Source organism: Pogoniulus pusillus, chromosome Z (assembly GCF_015220805.1).
Source record: "Pogoniulus pusillus isolate bPogPus1 chromosome Z, bPogPus1.pri, whole genome shotgun sequence".
Taxonomy (NCBI): Eukaryota; Metazoa; Chordata; class Aves; order Piciformes; family Lybiidae; genus Pogoniulus; species Pogoniulus pusillus.
Window position 1 is genome coordinate 54,850,486 of NC_087309.1, and position 26,830 is coordinate 54,877,315.

At 42.0% G+C, this 26,830-nt stretch overlaps 1 long non-coding RNA gene across 1 annotated transcript; it reads right to left on the reverse strand.

Moving 5' to 3' along the window:
- Positions 1 to 10,241: 10,241 nt before the first annotated feature.
- On the reverse strand, positions 10,242 to 23,953 carry LOC135173200 (uncharacterized). The gene is made up of 3 exons (XR_010301272.1): positions 23,868 to 23,953; positions 16,099 to 16,193; positions 10,242 to 10,796 (listed from the first exon to the last, which is right to left on the reverse strand). It is a non-coding gene; the product is annotated as an uncharacterized LOC135173200 (long non-coding RNA).
- Between the last annotated feature and the right edge of the window lie 2,877 nt (positions 23,954 to 26,830).

Below are 26,830 nucleotides of genomic sequence, written 5' to 3' on the forward strand. Positions count from 1 at the left end.
TTGTCTATCTGCTGCTGTAAAATAAATAGCTTCATTTATATTCCCAGAGGCCGTCTGAGTTAGCTGGGGCAATTCTAAAAGTGTAGGGGGGCGGGTAAGAGCCCAAACCATCACATCCTGTACAAAAGTTAATCCATTAATGATACACTAGCTCCACAGATCATTCAATACTACATGCTCTGGGATTTGATTCTGATGCCTAGAACAAACTAGACCAGCCCTGTGCACAGCACTAGTTTACTAACCTTATTGAATTAAATAGGAAAGGAGGATTGACTCAGGCCTGAAGGAAATGACAGAGACTGACTTGTTTTATTTCCATAAAGGCCTGTTTCATTCTGATGAATGTAAATAGTTAAGTGTAGTTTTAAAGAAGCATGGTTTCCCTAAGTTTCATGGCAACAAAAAATTACAAGCTGCACTTGAATTTACTACTAAATTTAGTAAATAGTTAAAAACTAGTGATTAAAAAAAAAAAGTTCAGATACATTTCACACAACTCTCTTCATTTTGGTCATAACCACACTACATATTTAAAGGAGAATGTTTTGTTTAGTATTTGCTTTTATGTCATTAAAGACTGTTTTGCTGTAATGTAAAGCCACTTGTGCTGCTGTGAATTAAGTCAGATGCTCCCTTTAAAAGAGAGGGTATAGAGAAAGGTAGGGAAAAGAAGACAACAAATCATAATACAATTTCTTGTCAGCTTTGTTTTCTCCATCATTTTTGTTTGCAGTCTCACAATAAACAGAGCTGATGTTTTGAGGCTGACGAAACAATCCTGCTAGACTGATGCTTACAAACTGCCTGTTTGCTTATGGAAGGTAACATGTAGCCTAATATTTGTCTTTCTGGGTTTTATTGAGAGGTGAGCAGTAGCATGACAAGATATGCAGATAGCACAGCATCCAGGGATTAAAGAGCAGAGAGAGCTAGCACAGATAAAGAAAACTCAGTCCTGTTCACATACCATCTGTGGATGTGAATCACTGTCATCATCAACAAAGAGACTAGGCACCATTATGAATTGTTTGGTGAAGATCATTGCTCAAAGAACAGATGCAGTCCCAGGAAAAAAAAAAAAATAAGGTTTATGAAAAGTACAGTAAAGAATAATGAGGAAGAATTTTGTGATATAAATCGTTTGGCATTGCCTACACTACTCTGCATAACTCCTGCCAGTCGACCCAGAGCAGGTGCTGCAGAATTTATGGTGACACTGAGAAAGAGTGCAGGAGTGATAATGAGACATGTGCAGTTTCTTCAGAGAGAGAAAGACAGAGAGGACTGAGAACACTGACCACAGAAGCAAGACTACATAAGAAGATACAACAAAAAGGGATACAGTGGAGGAATGCTATAAAGAAAATAAGAACTTTAATCCTCCTTTGCTTCAGAACATAAAATGACAGATGGTAAAAACCTTACTAAAGGAGATACTTTTCCACGTAATGTGTGATTATATTACATAATTTGTGGCTGTACTAAAGGTAGAATCAGAGAAGAATGTGCATGGGGTTTGGACCTGGACAGAATCAGAAAGTCTCTAGTTAGTGTCACCAACTGCAATAGGAAAAAATACTTTAAAAAATAGTAAAATGTACTAGTCCTATGCTTTGAATTTCAAGGAGCATAAAAAAAAGAAACTTGAAAGTTACTTCATCTGTGGCTGGGAGGCAGACTATCTTTTATCTCCACAGGCCAAGTTTTCTTTTCTCTTTCAGTGTATTTTGATCTGGTTTGGACAAGTGAGAGGCAGAGAACTAGATAAAGAAATAATAATCATCATTGTATTCATTACATATATACGTATTTTGATCTATATACATATTTTACACATCAGTTTGTCATGTGAAGTTGTAAGCTTCTGCATTGTTCCCAGATCTTTGCCTCATACAAATAAGTCACAGCAGTCATGTATGTGCTTGGTTTATAATGTCTGTGTGGTGAAAAAACATTCTCTGTGAAACAAACATAAACCAGGAGACCTTTGCAGTTGTTTGGAAGAGACTATATGGCACAATAGCAACAGCTAAGATAACACTGTGTTTAAGCAATTAAGATAATATCATATATGAGCTTCATGATGCCAAATCCAAGTGACAACAGCCCAAAACATCAAGAAGATAACAGGGGAATTTTTAGCTCATATTTGGATCCATGTTTGGTGCCATTCACCCTGAGGATGTGCCACTAACATCACCTCATGTGCTTGACAGTAACATTAGTAATACAAAGCAACATAAAGCATACATTAATTAGATATTCATGCGCAAAGCCTTAGGTGAGTGAAGGCTCCTGTCTGATCCATGTTGCTCTACAGGGCAAGCTGAAATTTAGAGCCTAAGAAGCATACTGTGCATTAAGATGGCTAATAGAGCTTGTCTTGTCTTGTGCCTGGAACACAAACCCTATGAGGAGAGGCTGAGGGAGCTGGGGTTGTTAAGCCTGGAGAAGAGGAGGCTCAGGGGGGATCTCATTCCTGTCTACAACTACCTGAGGGAAGGTAGCCAGGTTGGGGTTGGTCTCTTCTCTCAGACAACCAGCAACAGAACAAGGGGACACATTCTCAAGTTGTGCTGGGGGAAGTCTAGGCTGGATGTTAGGAAGTTCTTCCCAGAGAGAGTGATTTGCCTTTGGAATGGGCTGCCCAGGGGTGTGGTGAAGTCACTATCCCTGGAGGTGCTCAAGAGAAGACCTGATGCGGCATTTAGTGCCATAGTCTAGTTGACTGGTGTTACGGAACGTAGTTCAGGGAAATTCATGGGGAAAAGCATGCGAGGCCGATTTGTAAAGATTAATTGATTTATTGCTAGAATACGAAAATATCCCCTTCCCCAGACTGATCTATAACTATCCCACCTAAGTTCTCCGGTCCGCGGTCGCAGATTAAAATGCAAAAATGACTAAAATAAAAAGCGTCTGTGATTCTAAGAGAGTTCTTTTGAGTCTCGAGAAGTTATTCAGTTTCTAGATAAGAGTCTGTTGGTTACTCACTGTCCAAAGCAGTTCTACAGGCCTTAAAGTATTACTGAGTTCAGGGCGTTGTCCAAGCCTTCTGCAGGTTTGGGCCGAGGCAGGCCCTGGCCTCTGAGGATCGGTCGGTTGCTGGTTTCGTGCCGCGCAGGCTGTGCAGGCAGTGTGTCGCTCAGCAGGGTTGAGAGCGAGAGAGCTTCGAGGTGCAAGAGTATGGAAAGAGTCCCCGATTAAGGCAGACACACCATTTTATAATGTTTCAGAGGGGTGTGCTCAATCAGTTCAGGTAATTTTACGTTATTTCTACAGATTGGTACAAAATTATAATCAATCTATACAATTGGACAATTCTGACCATAAACAACCTATAAGACCACCCAGAGGTCGGCCCCCAACAGGTGTCCAGCGAGCTATGGGAATCAAGGCCTTTTGCTCAAAAACATGGCCAATGTTTATCTTTTACCCTTCCTAGGGAGGAATCTTCTCAGGGGCCCTGTAACTGCTGGAAATATTGTTTTGGTTTTTGTGATAATGTGAGCCGCGACTCTAGCAGAAATGAAGCCTGCTAAAGTGTTCTGCTACCTTCCATGACAACTGGATAGGGATGGGTTGGCCTGGATGATCTTGGAGGTCTCTTGCAACCTGGCTGATTCTATGATTCTATGAAAATCTGTGTGGTTCTTTAGGATAGCTCTGTGGTAACTGGCAGTTCTCCAAAACTCCTGCATCATATTCTGTTGTTGAGACAGCCAGACATAAAACGAAAAGAAGAGAGGAAAACCAGGAAGAAGATGAAGCTCATTTTCTATCAATTTTACCTTAAAGTGCTTGACACTTAAATTGTTAAAAGTCCTGACCACTCTTTGAATAAACCAAGGCTATTTTTCTAATTGACCTGGTGATTAAGGTCAAGCAAACAACAGTAAAGTGGATTTCACAAACTGGCATTGAAGTTTCATTATCTGAAAATACTGAGAAGCAAATGCTTCACCTGTTTGCTGACTGGACACATATTTCCCCTTTTGGCTGTGGCATCTCTTCAGTACATTTGAAAATGTGTTGTATTCTGGAAAAGTCACAAATGTATCAAAACCCATAAGGAAAGCAAAGTAGAAGTCCCATAGTAAGATAAGAACACACTGACACACCTACAAGGAATGCTTCATTTGGTTTATGGTGTTCATAAATAGAAAATAAACAGTTTCAAAATTCAGTAAACAGAGAACAGCTGATGCAAAGATCTGGACATCACTGAAGAATTTTAAGAAGCATCTGGGTGCATGGATATGTTAAAGATTCTCCATTCAGGTTATCTACCGCCTGTGAATGTCTTTCATGGTGAACTCTAATATAGGAGCGTCTGATTATGAACCACAGCGTACTGTTTCTAGTTAACCTGCACTAAGCTCCACACAGAAAACCACTTAAGATTACTGTGAAATACATGGATATGAGTGAGGAGGTATACGAAACACTCAAATTTAATTAGCCATGCGGAGGACCTTCTTTTAGAAGATTGCTAAAAATCTCAATTATAGCTGTTTGGCTTCTGTGGACAAGATGACTTTTGACATTAGGTGGGTAACAGAAAAAAAACATGTGAAAAACAAATAGCTACAAATAGCTAGTTGACACAAAGGCTTTTGTCTTCAACTTTTAAGATCAAATAAAGCTCCAAAAGATGTCCAAAAGAAAGGCACATGCCAGTAACTGGTGAAAGTATCCACAAAAAGCATTGTAAAGAAAATTGTCAGTGTGGAAGAACAGACAAAAATAACATTGGGGATGGAAGTCTTGCATCTTCCTTTCATACAAAGATGAGAAATAACAGAATCAGACCACGCGCCACTAATAATTTGCTAAACCAGAGACACAGGAAACTCCTATAACAGTCTATGGATTCTGAAATGAAAACAAAGATTTCATGAAGCTTGTCACTGTGAACTGGAAAGTACATGTTAAGTGCTCTAATCATTTGGATATAATTCAATACTTTGAATGGTGTGATGGTTTGGGCTCTTACCCACCCCCCCACACTTTGTATTTGCCCCAGCTAACTCAGACGGCCTCTGGGAATATAGATGAAGCAATTTATTTACAGCTAGCAGAATTTACAAGCAGCTATTTACAATATATATACAGTTATATACAATTATATACAGAAATATACAAAGGATAAACAATACAAAAGCACAACTCCCCTCCCAGAAACCTGAGTCCCCAGGAGGGGCTCTCAAACCACCCCAACACCTCCCCCGGCCCTCTCAACCTTACCCCAGTTCTCAGGAAGAAGAGAGGTGCGGCCAAGAGGTTAGGGAGCAGGGTTAGTAGGAGCAAGGTTAATGAGATGTGACTAGGTCTAAAGGCAAAGGCAGAAGAAGAAAAACAAAATGGAGAAAGTTTATTTCTTCTTCCCAGAGTTCTCAGCGTGACTGTGAGAGAAGTTGACATCAATTGTTTTCATTCCACTGCCTGTTATCAAGTTCTTTTACCAAAACATTCCAGCTTGCTTCTAATTAGCACAAATGGCCGTGAAACAAAAGATCTGCAGATTGCAAAAAACAAATCATTACTAAATGTCTCAATACAATAACCAAGAAGAAATTCCCTCATCATCTCAGGAAACTGTGAAATCCTCAAATTAGAGTTTTGATTGTGCCGATCCACTGCAGAAAGCTGGCATAACTAAAAAAGAAGAGACTTAAAAGATAGCAAGTGACTTTCCCTTTAGTTTTTGGAAATCAGGGCAAGCTCAGTGACAAGTTGTTTGGGAATGAAAACAAAAATTCATGTTTACACTACCAAGCATAAGCATGATTGCTGCAAATTCATCTTTAATGGTCAAAAAAAGTATTTTTGAGTAGGGTCTTGAGAAAGAGATGCTCAGCAGAAAACTGAATTATTGGGAAAAGCTTGTAAGAAAGACAGAAATCAGAAAAAACATCAAAAAATTGCTGTTATTGTTACCCACATTTTCCAGTCTTTATGCAGATAGAAATCACTAATACTGGGAAACGTGATGAAAAAAGTTCTGTGTTTGGGCCAGTCTCGCACTGTTTAATTGTAAAAATTTCATACTGAAAATGTGACAGCCACAATTCTCAGAGAAGTCTGAACCAATGGAGGGTACAGTCCTTTGAACCTCTGGGCTATTCCACATAACAAAAGTTCACTGGTGTGAGTCGAGAATTCAAGCCTTTTCTCTCAGTTGAAATTATGAGCATTTTAGTGTATGCAGTGAATGAAAGACTGCTGAAAAACTGGAACAATGGCTTTAAGAAGCACCACAGCACAAGTTTTTTGTGAATTAGCAGGTCTGTTTAACCTTGCTCTAATAGAAGACTGTAAGGGTGGCAGAAATTGTGAAACACAACTCACAAGCTTATTCAAAAGGACTTCACTTGCTGAGGAAATCTGTTCGAGAGCTGATCTGTTGCCCTTCTGTGCAGTAGTCCAATGTGGTTTCCAGGTGCGAGAAAGTCCCACTTTGTTACTTCTGGCCTGTCAGTTACAGTGGGAAGAAGATGTCACATTCATCATCCAAATTTGGGGGTCATATGAAGGTATCAAAATCATTAAATTGTTCCAGAAGTAACTGTAAATTACCATGAAAATGTACAAATGCCATCAACGTGCACTTTTCATTCCCACAGAGATGACTGTCAGAACAAAACAGTGACAGGATCATGACAATGAAAAGTGGACTGAATTACAGACAATAACAGTTTTCTGCTGGAAGATGCAGAAATCACCACAAACATATCAATCCCTTTGTTTTTTCTCTGCCTGAAGACCCTAACACCAGGAAGAAGACTGACACTGGACAGCAGAGATTTTTTCCCCCCTCTTTTTCTTTTCTTTACCATGAAGGTAAGAGACAATGCTGCAGATTCAGTAACATGCTTGGCTCCTTTCTTTTCTAGTCACTCTTCAGACATTATTTTTATAACCCTGTAGAGGAGATTTGGTAGCCCAAAGGAACACCTTTGGTGTCTCTGGAATCAGGAAATGATAATGGATTTCAAAGCCATAAAACTGTAAGAAATACTGGGAAACCTTGCCTCAAGAGGCTATGTTATGGAAGTTTTTATCCTTGGAAGTTTTCAAACCACAACTGAAGAAAGTTCTAAGCAGCCTGGGGCTAAACCTGATTGTCATGGTAGGCCTGATAGGCCCAAAATAGGCTAATACATATCCTGCCTTGCCTAGGCAGGTTGAGGGAGCTGGGCCTGTTTAGCCTGGAGAAGAGGAGGCTCAGGGGTGATCTTATTACTGTCTACAACTACCTGAAGGGGCATTGTAGCCAGGTGGGGGGGTGGCCTCTTCTCCCAGGTAACCAGCAATAGAACAAGGGGACACAGTCTCAAGTTGTGCCAGGGTAGGTATAGGCTGGATATTAGGAAGAAGTTCTTCACAGAGAGAGTGATTTGCCATTGGAATGGGCTGCCCAGGGAGGTGGTGGAGGCACCATCCCTGGAGGTGTTCAAGAAAAGACTGGATGAGGCACTTAGTGCCATGGTCTAGTTGACTGGCTAGGGCTGGGTGCTAGGTTGGACTGGATGATCTTGGAGGTCTCTTCCAACCTGGTTAATTCTATGATTCTATGATTCTGTTCCACAAGAGAGGCAAGCACAGGAAAATGAGACAAAAGAACCTGGAGCCACTGAGTCTGGCCTGCCCAGGGTCCTGTGGTAAACAAGGTACACAGACTTAGCTTGTGCCTGCCTAGTGCAAGGCCTGTGCTTTTCCCAAATTTAAAAAAAGCGAGCTGTGGCTTTGCTTGACATGGTATGGTTTGGCTAACTGCCATCCTGATTGGCTATTCTGTGTCCAAAGGGCAATTAATCTTGGCCCACATTGGTAAAAGGAGATAGGCAGATAAGCAATGTGTTCTCTGCTGTGCTCAGCTGTGCTCTGCCATTCCATACTGCAGTTGCCTACTGCCTTATTGTTTGCTGTTAAACTCCACCATTGAGAGTTGCCCTGGATGCCTGCATGCGAGGGGCCTGTGTGGTCAGTGTGACATTGTGCTGAGACTGTATGTCACAGGACATCCTGCCTCTACACCTGAAAGTCCTGCTTAGAAGTCCTGGACATGCACAGGTCATCCAGAGGAGCTAGGAGACAAGGTCAGAGATTGTCTACCTCCTTTCCCCAGAAGCCTGGGAAGAATTAAATCTCAATGTCTGACAAGACAGAATTCCCTGAAAGCATTTGGGCACTGTCTGGACTGTGGCTAGCTCCCACGAGTCAGGTAATAATAATAATCTGTGAGTAAATGCTTAAATGCCTCTTTGTAATTCTCTGTTGCCTTCTGCCATAAGCAGAAAGAGCTCCTTGAGTCCTTCTAGTAGACAAGCAGCATATTGACTGCAAGTGTCAACTCTTCCAGTTCAATTAATGTTTATGTATTTTGCTGGTTATTACTAGATCTAGATATTATCCGTAGAATGTTTCCATGACTGTGTAAGAACCTGAATACTATTACTAAAATTAGTGGTCAGGGGTGGCGAGAGTTATGAACACTCAAAATTAATAAACAGTATTAATTTTGGAAAAAAACTACAGTCTCACATTAATTAATTTCCCCTTTGCAACTGACTGGCAAAGGAGGCTTGGCTAGACAACCACATGAGCTCTCTTCTAATTGAATTATTCTTTGAGTTTTGAAAAAAAATACTTCCTATGTGCAAATAAGACATTTGCTGCAGAGCACTGGCAAATTAGAAAACTGAGTTGAAGGGTACATCAAAACAGAACAAGAGGTTGACAAAGTTCCTCCACAATTTTCTGTAATCACCTCAGATGCCTTTAAAGTTTTCTTAATAGAGTACCTGAAAGATCACAAGAGGCTCTGTCAGGCAGCACAGAAGATGAACATCTCGTTTCATTCATCCGCCTGAAGAAAAATACAGGATTCAAGTTTTTTCTATTAGATGGCAGTAGAGATTCAGCAATAAATGCAGAAGCAGCATTAGATTTAACACATCTCACTGCTACCAGATTTCAAATCCCAACCCCATATTCTCCACATTCATCAGTGGCCAATGCTAAGAAAAGATATCTAAGCATTACAAATAGAAATACAGGTTTAACTGATGTTGGAATGGAAGTGAAAAATACACTCTAGTGAAATAAGAAAAACAGCAACCAAGAGCACTGGTTTACAACTTATCCATGAAAACTTAATGACTCCACCTTTCAGAAATCCCTGTAGTCCTGTGTGATCCTCCACTGAGTCAATAAATATACTGCAAAAGGTCACCTTGCGTCATGTATTTTCCCTCTTCTCTTTTCCTGTTCAGTGGATATTACTTCGATTTCAACCTTTTTAAGTAAAATGAGCACTAAAAATCTTTTAATTGCTTCAAGTTACTGTTTGAAGGAAATCATAGCTAAATAGCTGCAAACTAAAGATCAGATTGCAAGGAAGGAATTATAGTTGCAGATGTGAATTTGGTATTTTGGAGACTTTTTAAATTCAGCTAGTCAAAGGATTATAAAGGGAAATGTCTTAGGGAATGTAAATTGCCTGGATGTTATTCATAACAGTTGCTACCAGTTTCAAATATTGTCTGAGAGTTCCAATACATACTCGTTTTTGTGACAGAAGAAAGTGCCAAATAATGAATCATTAGTATCTAATACCAAAAAATGGAATTATTGTGAACACTCAGCACGTGGCACAGGCAGAAGAAATAAATTTGAAAGTAAGATATGCTGAAGCTTTAGAGATTTTTTTCCATATAAGGATACCTTACTATAGAGAAGTGAAACAGGTTTGTCTTTCTTTAGTATGGATAAGGAACACCATATTTCCTCTGTTTTTTTGTAGACCATCCTAGAGGAAATAAAACCATTTATCTCAAACTTGTTTTATATATCCATCAAGTCTATTATCTACATCCAGTAAAAATTTACAAGGGCCTTTATTCTTTCTATTTGCATCTACATGCAGATACACTAAGCTGTAGCTTCCTAATTTTTCTGTAAAGGCACTTACTCTTAGTCAATAACTCATCCTGCTTCTGATATAAAATATGGCCTTATCTGTGCATTGATCAAGGTTATTTAAATTAAATTAAATTGAATTTTGATCTTCCTAAGAATCTGGGAATTTAATCTGCCACATGTAGAAATATATCCAGAACTAATCTTGGCTTTTATAAAAAAATACATCTTCTTCTTTATTTGCAGTAAGGGGGCCATAAAAAGATCTACACCAGAAACAGCTTGGCTCACTGACTGGCTGGAACAGCAGCAGGTCATGTATTTTGAAACTCTTTTATTTTGCAACCAGGATTCAACCATGCAGAACTGAAAGTCAGTAAACTATTTTTCAAGAACAACCAAAAAAAATTTTTTTTTTTTTTTTTTTGTTAATCCTCAGACTTATACTCTTTATCAAGGTTCTTTATGTTTTTTCACTTGATGCTGTAAGGAACTGATTTTCCAGTCTCAGGGAACAATCAGGTTGGCTCTTCATATCTTCTATCATCTTATCAAAAGCAAACTCAAGTATAATGCTTTTATACTGAAGGGTGTTGCCTAGTAATCTCAGTGCAGTGTTTCAAATGTCACCCCTTCAAAAGTCTTCTATCCACTCTTGAGAGATTCTTCCTATTATCTTGAACAAATCATGCAGGCTTTTTGTCTGTTTGTTCATCTATAAAGAAAAAGCTCCTGCTTGCTTACAAAATTTTCTGTAAAATCAAAAATTAGGGGGAGGAAAGTTAAAAGTGCTTCTTGATGAAGTGCTTCTTTATACCAGGCACAGTCATCTTCTTTCACCCTTGAAACTCTTTATTTCACTTTATTCTCTAAAAAAAAAATGCAAATGGTGAAGATAGCTGTGACTCTTGAAAGATTTTAGCTGTCTTCAGAGAAATAACAAATCCTTGCACCCCAACCACCCCAATCACTAAAATCAATCTAAAGTTTTCCACAGACTGAAAAAAAAACCCACTCAAAACTTTAGAAGTATTATAGGTGTGTTCCAACAGCAAATTAATGAATTAAGGATTTAAAATTCAGCTCTTAACAGCACATTTGCTCTTCCCCATGCATTGTAACATCTCCAAATAACTAATCCAACACAAATTATCTGATGTTGCTGAGAATAGAAGCAAGGAGGTTGTCTTTTCATCTATACCTTCTGTAAGTTTCTGAAACCTCCACCCAACTCAAAACTCCCCCCTGAGAAACCACAGACATTTCTCTTTAAAGGATCCTCATCTGGACATTGTTCTGAAAATATGAGAAACTACTGAAATGAAGACCACTACAAGTATGCAGATTCGTCTACTTTCATTAGCTTAGGTGGACAGCCTACGTGGAATAGGCAGCCTATTCCAGCAGAACAGGCGGCAAAACTTGCCCAAGTTCTGTATACATCTAAATGACCTCTGGTTACTGCAGGAATTACAACACAGCACTTAAATCTGTGCATTTTACCTGGTGAAACCTGTAGGTTTTAAACACCTACATTTTTAAGACATTTGGAAGTCCACCTTAAGATTTCAGAGGAAATTGAACCTTGTGTTCCATGGTGACAATGTAGAAAAAAGAAATAGCAAGTTAAATTGTCTTTGCTTTAAAGGTAAAAAAACACCAAACCAACCAACCAAAAAAAAGCCAAACCAAACCAAACCAATAAAAAAACAATAAACAAACAAACAAACAAAAAAAAAAACCAACAAAGCCCAAAACAACAGAACCTGGAAACTATTTGAATTCATTAAGCACTCTTCAGTAACTGCCTATTTGCAAGGTCTTACTTTGCAACAGCTAAGCCTCTCTCCAGTAAGGGTATGCTTCCTCACGTTTATTGTACTTCATGTTATAAACACATTCATATGTATAGCTACCAGGAAAGCAAAAAGAGTGCAGTTCATATTCTAGTGTATCACATAATAAATGCTTCTTCGGATCAAAGTTAATCTCAGAATTAAATTGCTAGCTCTCAGAAGAAAAGTATTAGCCACTGAGAACTTAAGGAAATCCTCTCCTGAATGTGAATCGCTTGGTGATCGTGATGATTACCTTAAGAACTGAGAAGTATCACAGTATCACAGTATCATCAGGGTTGGAAGAGATCTCATAGATCATCAGGTCCAACCCTTTACCACGGAGCTCAAGGCTAGACCATGGCACCAAGTGCCATGTCCAACCTTGCCTTGAACAGCCCCAGGGACGGTGACTCCACCACCTCCCCGGGCAGCCCATTCCAGTGTCCAATGATTCTCTCAGTGAAGAACTTTCTCCTCACCTCAAGCCTAAATCTCCCCTGGCGCAGCCTGAGGCTGTGTCCTCTCGTTCTGGTGCTGGCCACCTGAGAGAAGAGAGCAACCTCCTCCTGGCCACAACCACCCTTCAGGTAGTTGTAGACAGCAATAAGGTCACCCCTGAGCCTCCTCTTCTCCAGGCTAAGCAATCCCAGCTCCCTCAGCCTCTCCTCATAGGGCTTCTGCTCGAGGCCTCTCACCAGCCTCGTCGCCCTTCTCTGGACACGCTCAAGCATCTCAATGTCCCTCCTAAACTTGGGGGCCCAGAACTGAACACAGTACTCAAGGTGTGGTCTAACCAGTGCAGAGTACAGGGGCAGAATGACCGACCTCCTTGCTCCTGCTGACCACACCATTCCTGATGCAGGCCAGGATGCCATTGGCCCTCTTGGCCACCTGGGCACACTGCTGGCTCATGTTCAGGTGGGTATCAATCAGCACCCCCAGATCGCTCTCTGTCTGGCTGCTCTCCGTAAGATCATCCTGAAGGACTCACCTGATGTGTCATCTCTACCCACAAAGACAGCAACTGCCCAGGGGGTGTTGTAGAAGTGGATGACAAAGAGCATCAGAGGTTGTTTGGTGCTGACCCCTGCAGACACACAGGAATACCCCCTGGAATGTGATAAGGGGGAATGTGACATCATAGCTTCCATAGGAGGAGCTATGATGTATGAACCATAATAAAAGTCCTGGGCTATGCCAGATTACTGAGGGAAACCACCTGGGACATCTGAGGCTGGAGGCAGCAGTCTAGGACATCTGTCCTCCCCCTACCAACACCAAAGGACAATTGGGTGTCTCTTTCTCTCCTGCTCTCTCTTTCTCTATTCTCTCTCTCTCACTTTTCTTTCTTTCTCTGTTTTGTTTCCTCCATTCTCTCTCCCTTTAATAAATAGTCTTATCTTGATTTAAGACCTCATTTGTGGCTTAATCTCACTCATGGGGACATACAGAAGAACCTTATCTCCTTTGCAACTTCTGAAATGAGACAGTCTCCCACAGCATCCTGATGGAAAAGCTGGGAGCCCATGGCTTGGACAGGTGCACCCTTCACTGGATGATCAGGCACAGGGGGTGGTTGTGAACAGTGCAGCATCCAGTTGGTGTACGGTGACCAGCGGTGTCCACCAAGCAGTGGTGTCCCCCAGGGGTCAGTACTGAGCCTAGTTCTATTCAGTATTTTTTATTGATGACTTGGATGAAGGGACCAAGTCTACTGTTAATAAATTGGCAGATGACACCAAGTTGGGGGAGGAGCACCAGTCTGATGGAAGGAAGACAATTTAGAGAGACCTGGTCAGGCTGGGTCAATGGGCTGAGGCCAGTGGTATGAGGTTCAGTAATGCCAAGTGCAGAATCTTACATTTTGGCTGCAATAACCCCATGCAGTGATAGAGACTGGGGGTGAATGGCTAGAGTGCAGCCTGGTAGAGAGGGACCTGGGAGCCAGCTGGACATGAGGCAGCTGTAAGAGGTGAGCTACCAGATGAGGAGTATGCAGTCATGACTTCAAAAAAAAATTCATAGAAGACTTAACCATCTTCTCCTCATATCCTGCTTACTACCTGTAAAGGGTTAACCCTCCTTGGGGGGTGGTATTGAACCTGACTCCAGGATCTCCCAACTCCTCCCTGGGGCCGTGGATCTGAACCTGAGCCCAGGTATAGTGGTTAGTCCACTCCCACTTCCTGTCTAGCCCCCTATAAAAACAGAGGAACTTCTGTTTCTTTCCCTCTTTCAACTCCCTGCCTTCGAGCACCACAATTGTTCCTGCTGCTCTTGTTTTACCATGTGGCCATCCTTCCACGTGGTGGACAAGTCCTGATTCTACCTCCATCTATTGCCATCAATCCAGTTGTGTATATATTTTTTGTATCTTGTTTTTTTCCTTCCCTATACCTCTTTGCAACTCCCCTACCTCAAATACCTTTTATTTATTGTTAAAGTTTTCTTTTTAACTTCCAGAATCGAAGTAAGACTATTATTTGGGTGTGTTTTACATTTTCCTCTCTACATCTAATTCCTTCCTTTTTCAAAAGTGAGGTGAGAGGGGAGGGCATCCTATTATTGTATTGCTTCTGTTAGCTATATTTGAATCGCTGGGAAGTTTAAACTAGAACCAAGACACTACCCCCAAGCTGGAACAACCCTGCCTCTGCTGTAAACTGCCACTGTTGGCAGGAGCATGCCAGCAGTGCAGCTTTTCTCTGTGCTGCTGAGGCAGTGCCACTCCACAAGAACTGCCTCGTGGAAGCAGTGTCTGCAGACACTTTGACTTTGGTGGGTTACATTTGCGTTGGACTTACTCTGTGTGGTTCCACACCCAGATTACAACTTGCAGTTTCCAAAGGCTGCTGCAAAGGAGGTCCAGAGACTGTGTCCAGATTCCTACTCCACCCTTGTAAGTAGATCCTGTGTTTTATCAGCCTTTCCCTAGTTCTCTCTGCTCTGCCTCTGATTTATAAGTGGAGTAAAGCTATCTTGTGGCTTTAACTTTCCCATTTTCTGACTTTCCTAAATTACCAAAATTGCAGACCTAGAGGCATAATCAATTAGTTGTTGTACTCACAGTGCTTTAGTTTACATTACTGAGTGGTTCCAATACTCACTAACTTATTTTTTTCTGGATGCAATTAAATCAAATTATACACTTCAAGAATAAGCTTTGACAGGCAGTGGTCATTTAGTCTACATGACCAGACTAAATCTAGTTGAAAGTAAACACATTCTCTGTTCTTGCCTCCTGCACAAATTAAAGTAGTCTGCATACTAGGGCACCCACACCGATTGTTCTGTTCTGTAGACTTGTTCCTTCTGGACTGCGTGACTTGCTAATGGAATTGCAGCTCATTAGATTCATGAGACATCATATGAAATAATAATTTGGGCTAGAAAAAAATCACTATGGGACATGCCCTGTACTCCTTTGCTCAAATTATAGTGCAGTAATGTCATGTACATTTACATGTATAAAATTCAATATATGCCTTTAACGTATTTCATATACATATATATCTGCATACACACCCACTCATGTCTCTAGATCAGTTCTGTATGTGGAGAATCACAGTACTGTTTGCTATAAATAACTGAAAACAATAATTTTTCTTTTTTTTTTTTTTTCTCTTCCCCCCTCCCCCCCCCCCCCCCCCCCCCCCCATGTATAGCGCTTCCATGTACAGGGCACAGCTATTAAAGCTAGCAGGCAACTTTCAAGGTGAGCTGTGCTAGTGAAACAGTATCTACTACATACATCAATTATTGGCATATCCAATACCAGGATGCTCTGTGAAGGTGACAGGAGAGCAGAGTAATTAGGACTGAAAACCAATAAAGGAACCTGTATTCTATCGCACCTCAAAAGAACAATTTATTTTATGATCCTGAGCTAAATCCATGCTAAATTAAGCAGACCATTTCCACCAAGGGGTAGAATGCTACATACCAAGTCTGCCACAGATGACTAACAGACTGGTTGGTTGGTTGTTATAGATAAATTATCTTTGTTTTTGAAAGAAAAGCCTGTCATTTTCATTTTTATTGCCTGCTTGATCCTACTCAGCTGTTTAACATATGTTCAGAAGGAAATTAAATATATAGTCTACAATATATGACTATGTAAATGCTGGAACCAGAACAGCAATCCTCTGTGTGGGCATAATCAGGGCATGAATTTCCCTCGATCTTCATCTCCCTCCAACTTCCCAAAAGGCTAAAGACTTAAAAAATCCTGAGACTTCCACAGTGAATTTTTGTAACTAACACTTTTAGTGTTACATTGGCAAATACGTAAAACTGAGAGCAACACCTGCACTTGTACACAGCAAAAAGTTACCTTCTGTTCCACAGCCTTGACTTCTTTGTAGAAACATGCAACTTTGAGAAGATGAGATGCTATTCAGTATAGTCGACATATGGAGGAAGTTCTTCCTGTAGCAGGGGGAAAGAACATCCTACCAGTGGAGTTATTCCAAAAACATGATAATGTGGCACTCTGGGACATGGCAGAATGCCCATGGTAGTCATAGACTCATAGAATCAACCAGGTTGGAAGAGACCTCCAAGGTCATCCAGTCCAGCCTAGCACCCAGTCCTAGCCAGTCAACTAGACCATGGCACTAAGTGCCTCATCCAGGCTTTTCTTGAACACCTCCAGGGATGGTGACTCCACCACCTCCCTGGGCAGCCCATTCCAATGCCAATCACTCTTTCTGTGAAGAATTTCCTCCTAACATCCAGCCTATACTTCCCTGGCACAACTTGAGACTGTGTCCCCTTGTTCTGTTGCTGGTTGTCCGGAAGAAGAGACCAAATGGTCAGACTCAATGATCTTGAAGGTCTTTTCCAACACTATTATGATTCTATGATTCCGAGTAACTTCCATCTTAGTGCAGCACCCAACACATTTGATTTGATATCAATAAGCCTGCCAATATGTAATCAGACTTTATTTTGACCAATTCATTATATTTATTGTCATTTTGCCAATAGTTGTTGCATGGAGTAGTAGACCACGTCAAGATATTTCCCCCTGAGTTTTAAAGAAGAAAAAAATAGACAAAAAACATTCAGTTTTGCCATGTTAACAAGTGACCAGAAGCAATGAATAAAGAAACATCTATGCTGTTCTTACTATTTCACCATATCTATGTAAGTAAACAAAACACAAACCATCAAGGATATAGCCAAAGAGAGGACTGAATTTACCACTTAATCTTCAAGGCACTTCTCTCAGGAAAAATCCCAAACTCTGCAGAAATTAGCTGGATTTGATTTGAAATACTTGCTTGTAAATATGAAGAAGAGCTCTAAGAGAAACTTCTTTGGCCTTGTGATTTGAAACTATCAGTGCCTTTTGGAATATGAACCTTCTTAGTGTGATGGTTTGGGGGTTACCCCACCCCCCCACACTTTTGAATTTGCCCCAGCTAACTCAGACAGACCCTGGGAATATAGATGAAGCAATTTATTTACAGCTAGCAGAATTTACAAGCAGCTATTTACAATATATACAGTTATATACAATTATATACAGAAATATACAAAGGATAAACAATACAGAAGCACAACTCCCCTCCCAGAAACCTGAGTCCCCAGGAGGGGCTCTCAAACCACCCCAACACCTCCCCCCCGGTCCCTCTCAACCTTACCCCAGTTCTCAGGAAGAAGAGAGGTGCAGCCAAGAGGTTAGGGAGCAAGGTTAGTGGGAGCAGGGTTAATGAGATGTGACCAGGTCTAAGGCAAAAGCAAGAGTGAGAAACAAAATGGAGAAAAAGTCTTTCTTCTTCCCAGAGCTCTCAGCGAGACTGTGAGAGAAGTTGACATCAATTGTTTTCATTTCACTGCCCGTTATCTAGTTCTGTTACCAAAACATTCCAGCTTGCTTCAAACTAGCACAATCCACCCCTTGTCTACTTCGCTCAGAGTATCGCTTAGAATTATCCAATCTAATCTAAACCAATATTTACGCTAAAACAATATATATAAGTTCAGTTCACACTTCAATCAGATGTAGGTGATTCAAAAGCTCAGAACAGGGACTCCCAGGTGATGTTGGGTTCATGCTCACATACTGTAGATTCTATCATAGATTCTCTCAGTGTTGGGCGCTGATGTTACCTAGAACAGAAAACTCCTAACAGTTTGAATTTAAACTCTCTCAGCTAAGGTTAGATTTCTCTGTGGAATACACTGGATTTCACCATTCTCCTGCATTACCCAGTATGCATGACCAGGACCTTCAGCAGAAACCACCCCTCGGACAGGTTTCCCTTCGCCCGAAGGAGAAAATACCCAAACAGTTTTCCCTAACAGATTCTTTTCACGTACAACAGGAACTTTATCACCGTCTACTGTTTGGACCAAATCTGATTGTGCAGGTCCTGCTCTGTTTACTGAACCTCTACTATTTACCAACCAGGTAGCTTCTGCTAAATGTTTGTCCCAGTTTTTCAGAGTTCCACCCCCCATGGCCTTTAGGGTGGTTTTCAGCAAACCATTGTAGCGCTCAATCTTCCCTGAAGCTGGTGCATAGTAGGGTATGTGATAGATCCATTCAATACCATGCTCTTTGGTCCAATTTTTCACAAGATTGTTCTTGAAGTGAGTACCATTGTCTGACTCAATTCTCTCTGGAGTTCCATGTCTCCACAAGATCTGTCTCTCCAAACCAACAATGGTGTTACGTGCAGTAGCATGTGGAACTGGATAGGTTTCCAACCATCCAGTGCTGGCTTCTACCATCGTTAGCACATACTGCTTGCCAGAACGAGATCTAGGTAAAGTGATGTAGTCAATCTGCCAGGCTTCACCATACTTGTACTTTGACCATCTCTCACCATACCATAAGGGCTTGATTCGCTTAGCCTGCTTAATAGCAGCACAAATGTCACAGTCATAGATGACTTGGGTGATAGCGTCCATGGACAAGTCAATTGACCTATCGCGAGCCCATTGGTATGTTCCATCTCTGCCTTGATGTCCAGATGAGTCATGGGCCCACCGAGCTAAGAACAGCTCACCTCGGTGTTTCCAGTCAAGGTCAATGTCAAGATCAGAGTTGGTATCAACTTGAGCAATCTTAGCAGCTTGGTCTGCCTTCTGGTTATGTTGATGTTCCTCAGTGGCTCTACTCTGAGGCATGTGTGCATCTACGTGCCGCACCTTCACTGGAATTTTCTCCAGCCGTGCATCAATATCCTGCCATAGATCAGCACACCAAATAGGCTTTCCTTTCCTCTGCCAACCATGCTTCTTCCAGTCCTTTAGCCAACCCCATAGAGCATTGGCTACCATCCACGAGTCGGTGTAGAGGTAAAGGATAGGCCAATTTTCACGTTCAGCCACATCAAGAGCAAGTTGAACAGCTTTTACCTCAGCGAACTGACTGGATTCTCCTTCGCCATCTTTCGTTTCGGTAACTCTCCTGGTTGGACTCCAAACTGCTGACTTCCATCTTCTCTTGTTCCCAACAAGACGACAGGAACCATCTGTGAACAAAGCATAGTTCTTTTCCTGATCAGAGAGATCACCATAGGGAGGAGCTTCCTCAGCACGAGTTATTTTCTCCTCTGGAGGTTTGGAACAGTCTGTGCCTTCCGGCCAGTTGGTGATCACCTCCACCAGACCAGGTCGGTCAAGATTACCCATTCGTGCTCGTTGGGTTATCAAAGCCATCCATTTAGACCAGGTTGCATCTGTGGCATGATGTGGTGATGAACCTTTGCCTTTGAACATCCAGTTAAGAACTGGCAGTCTAGCAGCTAAAAGCAATTGTGACTCAGTTCCAATCACTTCAGAAGCTGCTTTCACTCCCTCATAGGCTGCTAGAATCTCTTTCTCAGTTGCAGTGTAATTTGTCTCTGAACCTCTGTAACAACGTCCCCAGAAACCAAGTGGACGACCACGTGTCTCATTTGGAGCTCTCTGCCAAAGACTCCAAGTTGGACCATTGTCACTGGCAGCCGTGTACAGAATGTTTTTAATGTCTGGACCAGATCTCACAGGTCCCAAGCCCACTGCATGGACTACTTCTCACTTGATCTGATCAAAGGCTGCTTGTTGTTCAGGTCCCCACTCGAAATTGTTTCTCTTACGAGTCACATCATGCAGAGGTTTGACAATCTGACTGAAACCAGGAATGCGTAGTCTCCAAAATCCCACCACACCAAGGAAAGAAAGTGTGTCCTTCTTACTGGTGGGAACTGCCATGGTAGAGACTTTGTTGATCACATCCTGAGGAATGTAACGGCGACCATCCTGCCACCGCACTCCCAGAAACTGAATTTCTTTGGCAGGTCCTTTGACCTTGTCTCTCTTAATGGCAAAACCTGCTTGCAACAGAATGTCAATGATTTTGTTACCTTTCTCGAAGACTTCCTCAGCAGTTTGGCCCCACACAATGATGTCGTCGATGTACTGGATGTGCTCTGGAGCTTTACCTTTCTCCAGTGCATTGTGGATGACTGAGTGACAGATGGTTGAGCTGTGTTTCCACCCCTGAGGCAAACGATTGAACTGGTACTGGATTCCTCTCCAGGTGAATGCAAACTGAGGCCTGCACTCCTTTGCTATGGGAATAGAGAAGAAAGCATTAGCAATGTCTATGGTTGCATACCATTTAGCCTCCTTCGATTCCAGCTCGTACTGGAGTTCCAGCATGTCCGGCACAGCTGCACTCATGGGTGGCGTCACCTCGTTGAGGGCACGAAAGTCAACTGTCAGTCTCCAGTCGCCCGTAGGTTTGCACACAGGCCAGATGGGACTGTTGAAAGGTGAATGAGCTTTCTCGATGACAGCCTGACTCTCCAGTTGACGAATCAGCTGATGAATGGGCAACAAAGAGTCACGGTTAGTTCTGTACTGCCTATGATGAACAGTTTGAGTTGCAATTGGCACTTCCAGGTCCTCTATGTCATGATGTCCCACAACTGCAGATTCATCAGAAAGTTCAGGTCTAATAGACAATTTCAATTTATCATCCTCAATCTCTACAGATGCTATTCCAAAAGCCCATTTATGACCCTTAGGATCTTTGAAACAACCTTGTCTCAAAAAGTCAATTCCCAAAATGCAAGGCGCATCAGGACCAGTTACAATAGTATGTGTCTTCCACTCTTTACCAGTTAAACTGATCTCAGCCTGTACCTTAGTTAACTCTTGAGATCCACCAGTGATTCCAAAGATAGAAATGGACTCTGTCCCTTTACAATTTGATGGCAATAAAGTACACTGAGCACCTGTGTCAACTAAAGCCCTGTATTTCTGAACTCTTGAACTGCCAGGCCACCTAATGAATACATTCCAATAGATTCGGTTCTCTCCACTATCCCTTTCCTCCTCCTGGCTGGAGGCAGGGCACCCCTAATGCTGAACATGGCATGTGGGGTGTACACAGTGATTGGTGTTATTGTGAGAGGAATTGCAACTGTTGGAACAATTGCAGTTGCTCTCGGGAGCTGAAGAAGTGGCAGCTACTTTCCTGGCATTGCTGCCTCTGTTTCTGCCACTCTGCAGATCCCTGACCCTCTTTGAAAGAGCTGAAGTAGGTTTACCATCCCATTTGTTCATGTTCTCACCGTATGTGTCACGCAGAAGTATCCACAGTGACGCACGTGATTGCTGCTGTCTGGGTGGAATTTGTCTCCTCCTGGGCTGGAATTGCCTTGCAGGAGGTGGGCGTCTGTTCCTGACTGCAGAAACATGCACCCATTCAGATGATGCAGGAATGGTATCCTTTACCAGATTTTTGAGATCCTCCTTCAGTTCTTTCATGCTCTCTTTAATGCCATCTCTAATACCATCTTTAAGCTCTGTAGTCATAGTCTTTATGGCACAGATTATACCAGAATGTGACAAGCTGTCCTCAATCTGCCTGAGCTGGTCAGTGAATTCACCAACAGTGAAAGATCTTCCATTATCACTCCTTGCTAGAAACTTACTGGCCAAGATGTTAGCATAGGATGAAGGAGCAAGCTTAATCAGCTTCTTCATGAGACCTGTTCCCAAAGGAATATCATCAGGCTCATGAGTGCCATGATCTCCATAAAGCACTTCCTTCACAGCAAACTCCTTTAGAAGCTTAATTCCCTGCTCAACGGTGCCCCACGTTGGGCGCCAATTAAAAAATGTGATGGTTTGGGGGTTACGCCACCCCTCCCACACTTTTGAATTTGCCCCAGCTAACTCAGACGGACCCTGGGAATATAGATGAAGCAATTTATTTACAGCTAGCAGAATTTACAAGCAGCTATTTACAATATATACAGTTATATACAATTATATACAGAAATATACAAAGGATAAACAATACAGAAGCACAACTTCCCTCCCAGAAACCTGAGTCCCCAGGAGGGGCTCTCAAACCACCCCAACACCTCCCCCCGGTCCCTCTCAACCTTACCCCAGTTCTCAGGAAGAAGAGAGGTGCAGCCAAGAGGTTAGGGAGCAAGGTTAGTAGGAGCAGGGTTAATGAGATGTGACCAGGTCTAAGGCAAAAGCAAGAGTGAGAAACAAAATGGAGAAAAAGTCTTTCTTCTTCCCAGAGCTCTCAGCGAGACTGTGAGAGAAGCTGACATCAATTGTTTTCATTTCACTGCCCGTTATCTAGTTCTTCTACCAAAACATTCCAGCTTGCTTCAAACTAGCACACTTAGGTAGGCAAGGCATCCAAGAGATTGCAGAGCAAACTCCTGACCGATTCCTTAATTATTAGTTACTAAATCTCTCAGTGGCAAGCTAATGAATTGCTGAACAGCCTAATCTTAATTCTTGAATCAGTTGTGATGTGTGTCTCTCTAAGACACAGTACTATATTGTAGTCTGAAAAGATGTGGAAGCATGGAAGCATAGTACTGAACTGTAACACTCAGACAGACAGATTAAAAAATATCCAGACACTCAGTCTGGATCAGATTTAGGATCACTGAACTGTGTCCAACCACTATCTAACTCTACTAGGCCTTGTGCACAGCCATGGGCCTCAGCACCACATATGTTAAATACCCCCAGAGATGGTGATTCAACCACCTCCCTGAATAGCCTGTTTCCATGTCCTTTCAGAGAAGAAGCTTTTTTCTTCACATCCAACTTAAACCTCCCCTGTTGCAACTTGAGGCCATTTCCCATCACTTGTTAGGTTACATGACAATAGTTTTAGCAAGATAAATGGTTGAAAATGTGAGTAGTCTTGGAGAGCAGAGCTAAAGAATTTGTGTATTGCACCTACATGGCACAAGAATATTAACTTACTGGACAAGCGAACCCATCTACATCCAAATTCTCAGATGACAAAAATCAAAACTAATTGCTCTGTGCCTCAGTTTCTGCACAATGTAAAATGGAATCAACTCTAAAGGCACTCTGGAAATCACCAGGCCTAGTGATGTAGGCTGCTATGTAAGAATTCCTGGTTATTTCTAAACAGGAAGCTGTATGTTACCTATAGTTACACAATTTCAGTGTGATTTGTGTCCACTCAGCACACTCCTGAATTTCCTTGCATATAAACCATGAATGCTTTTACAAAGGCCAGTATCAGGCATGAGGAAGGCACATACTAAAAAATCTCAGCTGTTGCATTTACAAAATCACAAGTCATCTGGAAGTATAAAAATATGGATCTCAACATTCCACTACAGTCATATTTCCACAATAGAGTGGCTGTTGTTTGCATCATCACTACACACTAAGTATCTATCTGAAGAACTGCAGCTGTATATTAAACTGCCTCAATTAACTATACAGGCAAACAGATCTGCAAGGCAATTTCTGCATGGGGATCAACAAGTGGCAGACTGCCCACACAATTAATTACCAGTTATTAGAGTTTATGAAGTTGTGTTATCTGCATTTTCTTTCTTCAGAAATCTAATCTGCAGTTGTTTTGGAAAAAGTGTTATGTCCACTGTATGAATGGTCCATACCCCACAGAAGGCAGATGAAGTGGGTTAGAGGCAAATTAAATTGCGCAAACTATCATGACAAAACGTAATGTTTAAATAGCCAAAATCACACAGAAGTAGAAGGCAACATTTTAAAGCAAACCTTACCAATATGGTAGCATGATAGGAAGGAAAAGATACTAAAAATGCAAGATGTACTTACCAGCTTGTGACTTGAACTGCAGCAAGGCACTGCTGTATCCCAATGTAATTAACACAGACTGTTTCCCCACATGACGGTATTCAGTGTCTCTGTTAATCAAGCATTTAAACATACAGACTCCATCAGCTGAAGGGAAAAAATACTTTAGAAATCTTTAAGCATTTAAAACCTAAACCATATAAAGAACTCGATGTGTCTTTTGACTGACAGTATACACAAGCTTGTCTCTGCAGTACACAACTTGATGAAAATACACTTTCCCTAATGTGTTGCTTCTTCAGCCAATTTTCCATCAGCCTACAGTTTCTATTCCACTTGTCACCTATAGTTTCTTGAACTTGCCTTATCCTCAAAAGGAAAAAACAGATCTGATGAAATTCATTTTCACCTGGCTCCTAACAAGATCTTAAATTAACATTTTTTTCTGCTTTTGCTTCTGTAATCCTGTATGCTTATGTCTCGATAACCCCTAGAGATGCTACACTACATGCAACACCATGTGTGACAACTATCACTAGAACTACCACGTGAGAGAAAAATAATGCATTTTTTTTCAGACAGTGAAGAACACCTGAGCACTGCAAAGGTAGAAACAACAGGAGCAGAGGCCAAGCCTGTGTACTGTGCTCCTCAGAGACATGCAATGTCAGAAGCTTAAATGGTGCAGTACATCATTACACACTGCCTCATTATCAGGCTCACAGCTGTCACAAGGCAACTGGGTGAGCACATCAAGCAAGATGTACATTACCTCTTGCAGAAACCTGAAGGAGATATGAAAGGGAACTTCATGCAAATGCCAGCTATGGACATGGACTGCTGTAGATGAAGCATATGACTTTGTCACTCAAGCAGCAAAGCTCAAGGACTTAACATATGTTGTTCGTTCTTTCCTTCATTTTAGTGCACTTTGCTGACAAGTGTTTATTATGCTCCATGCACATTTTATCCTTCAGGAGATAAAGGACAGAACAAAATAAAGGAAACCAGAGCCAGAAAAAGCGAATGGTTTATCTCTTTAAGGGAAGGCACATTCAGCCTTCTATTCCCTGAATGGAGCCAACTCCTCTGGTGTATCCTTTTTGTACACCATGTGCTGCAGTTCCCTAACTAGCCGGGTTTACTACAGCTTGCCAAAGCAATTAGATATGCAAACCAGTCAGCACATGGACTTCTGGTGCTCCAGAAGTCCCAAGTGAAGCATGTGTCTTTTTACATTCCCCCCCAGCAAAAGCCTTTCTTCCACTCTTAACTATCAATGCCGTCTTCTAGGTGAACGACATAAAAATACTGCACCAGCTCTTCAGAACGATCAGTACTAATTAAAAACTCAAGGTAGATGTAAAAGCAAAATATTATCAATGTACAGCTAGCTCAGTCTTCTAACACACACATGGAATTGCATTTCTACTTGTGTCATCGTACATTTATACGTACCTATACGTATACCTATCATCACCTATGGATGATGAGTGGATTGAGAGCAGCCCTGGGAGAGACTTGGGAGTTCTGACAGAGGAAAAAAATGCATGAGACAGGAATGTGAGCTCAGTTCAAAGCCAGCTGTATTCTGGGCTTCATCAAAAGAAGTGTGGCCAGCGGGTCAAGGGAGGGAATTCTGCCCCTCCATTCCGGTGAGACATAATCTGGACTACAGAGTTCAGCTCTGAGGCCCCCAGCATATGACATGGACTTGCTCAAGCAGGCCCAGAGGAGGGACAGAAAGATGGGCAGGGGCTAGAGCCCCTCCCCTATGAGGACAGGCTTGGGAGAGTTGGGGTTGTTCAGCCCAGAGCTCCAGGGAGATCTTACTGCAACCTTCCAGTACTTGAAGGAGGTGTACAAGCAGACCCACAGGAATGATGGGGAGGGACTTCTTATCAGGGTCTGTAGTGACAGGACAAGATAAAATGGTTTAAACTCAAAACTAGCAAATTTAGATTGCTTATTAGGAATAAATTCTTTGCTGTGGGGGTGGTGAGGCACTAGGACAGGGTGCCTCACAGTTGTTGATGCCCTCCTCTCCCTGGAAATGTTCAGGGTCAGGTTGTGAGCAAGCTGATCAAGTGGAAGGTGTCCTTGCCCATAGCAGGGACTTGGAACCAGATGATCTTGGAGGTCACTTCCACTCCATACTATGCTCTGATTGTATGATTTTTTCAACACTTTTTTGTTTGTTGGTTTGGATTTTTTCATACTGGATGCCTCAAATGTTAATTCAGTCTGGAGATGACTTTGGCAAGACAACACCTATCTGGAGGTCTTTACGATCAAATGGCCGCTAACAGAATGAAACAAAGTGGTGTGCTAAAGGAGAGGGGCCTATTAGCCCGTAAAGCAGAAGCACACTAAACAGACACAAACTTGTTTTGAATTCTGGCATAAGCACATTGGTAGAGCATAGTTGCATGGAGATCTATTTGGTCATGTAAAGAACAGTACTGCCCTTGGTAGGAACAGGTCATGGGGCTAATGCAGGCAGCACAAAGCTTTATACATATATAAACATAATTTTTGAATTATATATATTAAATACATGTGTATATATATCCACACACACATGGGCATTGTTTTAAAATACTTGACATGAAGAATGAGACTGGAGAGCTGGGCACAGAGGAACCAGATGAAGTTCAATAAGGACAAGTGCAGAGTCCTGCACCTGGGGAGGAACTGCACCAGTACAGGCTGGGAGGTGATCTGCTGGAAAGCAGCCCTGTGGAGAAGGATCTGGGAGTCCTGGTGGACAACAAGTTATCGATGGCACAGCAATGTGCCCTTGTGGCCAAGAAGACCAATGAGATCCTGGGGTGTATTAGGAAGAGTGTGTCCAGCAGATCAAGGGAGGTTCCCTCCCCCACTACTTTGCCCTGGTGAGACCTCATCTTGAGTACTGTGTTCAGTTTGGGGCTCCCCAGCTTAAGAGCAACAAGGGTCTGCTGGAGAGGGTCCAGCAGAGGGCT